General features: G+C 38.5%; 1 protein-coding gene across 1 annotated transcript in view; it reads left to right on the forward strand.

Annotated features, from left to right (window-relative positions):
- TRAF3 (TNF receptor associated factor 3) overlaps window positions 1-3,196 on the forward strand; it is a 66,774-nt gene that overhangs the window by 228 nt on the left and 63,350 nt on the right. The window contains exon 2 of the mRNA XM_008629767.2: window positions 205-260. The gene's annotated coding sequence lies outside the window, so the exon portion shown is untranslated. The remainder of the gene's footprint in view (window positions 1-204; window positions 261-3,196) is intronic.

Below are 3,196 nucleotides of genomic sequence, written 5' to 3' on the forward strand. Positions count from 1 at the left end.
CTCAGCGGCGCGGAAGGAGTTGTATTTTCACAAAGTCCGTCTGGCTGGACCGGCGCTGCGCTATCCCCGTCTGCCTGCCGTGAGCGGAAAGAAAAGTGTTTTGTTTTCACGCCATTCATTTCATGCGCTGATTCGCGACGCCGTGTTTTAGGTTAGGAAAAATAATGAATGTTTAAAAGTTTATACTGAGTCATTCCTCTGCAGATTAACCTATGACTGACTCATAATCTGAGAACTGCAGTGGCTTGTAAAATAGGAAGGTAAGGCATTTATGTCTTGATTTATTTGTGTCTTTGAGTGCCTAAGATCTGAATTACCTGCGGAAAAACGGGAGAAATTGTATCAATGTTAAGAGGCATAATACCATGTTGTGCCGCTCAGAGCTTGTGTGTGATATGACAGACTGTATGTGTTCCTCTGCGTGGATCTTTACCACGCATTAGGGCATCTTTCATCTTTTTCTGTTTCTGTAGTAGTAAAATGTGGGAAGTTCCAATGATACAATTTGAAATATGCTGTTTCTTTGGGTCTGTGACTTCTCTAGCTTGTTGAGATCTGAGCCTTATATATTGTATATTGTAATTTATGTGTTTTCTATTTCTTGAATAGAATGGTGTGATTTTCCTTGCAGATTTGTCCCATAGGATGCATATAGCATTATTGAGCCCTAATCTGAATTTGCATTCATAGACTGAAAGGGAGTTTGATGCATGATGTAAAGGTGTGCTAGCAGTGTCTAGCTTAGACAAATGAAATAGTACAATTTGAAGTAGTTAGTAAAAAGATGTATTTAAAATGGCTATTGACTTGCCTAGAAGCCTGGTTTAAAAGGCTACACTGATGGTTGTTCAGAACTGGAGACACCATAGTGTATACTGCATGTTGTCCTTTTAAATGAACCATTGGCTCATACCACATATGGGTTAAGATCTAAATGCTATTTATGGTGGTTAGGGAGAGGGCTATTCATTTAAGATGAGAAATGCTTGAACGTTTGGACAGAATCAGTTTTTTTATGGCTGCACTGGGAAACCCCTCCTCATAGAGCTTGGTAACGGAAATGTTGATGTATCATGAGCTTGGGCACTGCAAGCAGGCGGCACTAGGGGGTTATAAAAGTTGTGTTGTTCCAGCACGAGAATGGTAGGTGTTTTACTGAAATATGACTTGGTGAGGTGCTTCTAATAATAGCTGGACCTAGAATATACAATAATAAAGTGCACTCAGTATCAAAGCAAATTAATTCTAATCAAAAGGGGGTGCTAAATGACTCAGTCTTCAGGCTTTCCTGAAGTCCTTCTGTCATTAAATTTGATGATACCAATTTTGGGAAGCCATTCTTGCATGGATTCAGAGAACTTGAGTATCGTGTAAGCTTATTTACTGTTTGTACCTTGGAAAACTCAGTAAGATGGCAGTAGTTAGCATCAGTGACCAAAGATTATTTATGAAGTCTTACTAGTCTGTGTTAACACAGTTTGTCTTTTAAATGATCTTGGGATCGTGTTGTATTTTAGATCTTTACGTTGTTCCTTGTCCATAATGAACACTTTAGGAGGGAAGAGGAATGGTTTTCTTGGTACTGAAGTCCAGCTGTTCTATAGTAGATATGGCAATGCTGAAAGTAGAAAAAGACAAAAATCTTGATTTTTAACTTGTATTGTTAAACCACTGGAATATAAATACATTGATAAGCAGCCGATCACAGTTCTTCAGATGAAAAGGCAGTTTAAAAATAGGAATGACTTAAATCTGCTCCAGTACCCTAAACTGGTCTTGTATGAATAGATATTGTAAGAATAAAACATTCTAATCTATCATGCCTTAGATGATGTAGTAACTGGATTTCATTAGGTTTTTTTTTATTATGATAGTGTTTCTTAGTTAAAGGTGCTACGTCTTACGATGTGTGAAGACCTCTCATTACACACTGGTTTCATGTATCCGTACACTTGTGCACAGTTCATTTAAAGAATCGCCAAGGCTTAAGTTTGTTTTTGTTTGGTTGGGTTTTTTTAAGCTATGGATACTTTCTGAATAGGATGCTTGTATTTGAAACATCCTTGAGATTTTAGTGTCTGGCTCAGGAACACCAGAAGTAGTAGGAGAAATTGGAGATTTCAAAATGAGATACGGGGAAAAGAAGCCAAGGGAAGGAGAGTTGTGTGGTTTTGTGCAGCAGAATAAAGGTGTGATTGTAGCACAAGAAGGAGTGCTGTAGTTGCATTAGGTTTTATGTTACACTTTTTAACCTGAGTGATGAAGTGGTGCTGTAGAAACTACAATAGTGAAGGGCTGACAGAGAGGATATAACTGGCTTCCCAGCTCTGCCTACTGGAAGCCCATGCCCTCATAAATTGATAGTTTAAAGGCAGTATATTTAATTTTGACAAATCACAAACATTTCATTTTTTTCGATGTCTTTTTTCTTATGGCAGAAGAAGAAAGGACTAGAGAATTGGGAGGGAAAGGGAGTCAACTTACAGTGAACTGTGATTAAGTGCCCACAATGTAGGAAGATGTGTTCTCTCTCTCTTTTTGTAATGGGAAAGAGGAGAAAAGGAAATAAATGCAAAAAAGCTCTTAGGATACCTAAGGGAAGTAAGGAAAGTGTCCAGTGGAAACATCTTAGAATTTAAAGAGAAAATGATGCAAAAGGTTATTTGGTATTGAGAATTCTGTGTGTGTGTGAGAGGGAGAGATATTTACAAAATCTTTGAGGGAGTGTTTGTTTTCTTCATGTAGATCTTCTCTTCTGGTGCAAAATATGGTTGCCACTGTGACTTCAATTGCTACTGAGTGTTGGCTTTGTAAGTAGGTTAACAGGGCTAGTGTCTCTAAAATTATATACAACAACTGTAGGTCACTAATCCTCTCTACCCCCCAAAAAATGTTAAGCCTTTGATTTCCATGCTGTTGTTCTTTCCCACTGCTTTATTCTGCATGTATAAAATGTGATTTTAGTAGAATTTCAAGTTCTGCTGTTCATCTAGTCAGGGCAGCATGGGAAGCAAAGTCTCAACATGTTTGTGTGTGCAGAAGTTCAATACTGGATGCGTGTGATGGATTCCATGCCTGGCTCACTGCTTGTAGTGGAACTTGGGGTGTTGTGTACTTGGACATCAAGATTTGAATTCTTGCCAGTTGCAGGCATTAGAACCTCAGTGGGCATAACAGGCATGCCATAAGTTGGAGT

Source organism: Corvus brachyrhynchos, unplaced genomic scaffold (genome assembly GCF_000691975.1).
Source record: "Corvus brachyrhynchos isolate BGI_N302 unplaced genomic scaffold, ASM69197v1 scaffold1, whole genome shotgun sequence".
Taxonomy (NCBI): Eukaryota; Metazoa; Chordata; class Aves; order Passeriformes; family Corvidae; genus Corvus; species Corvus brachyrhynchos.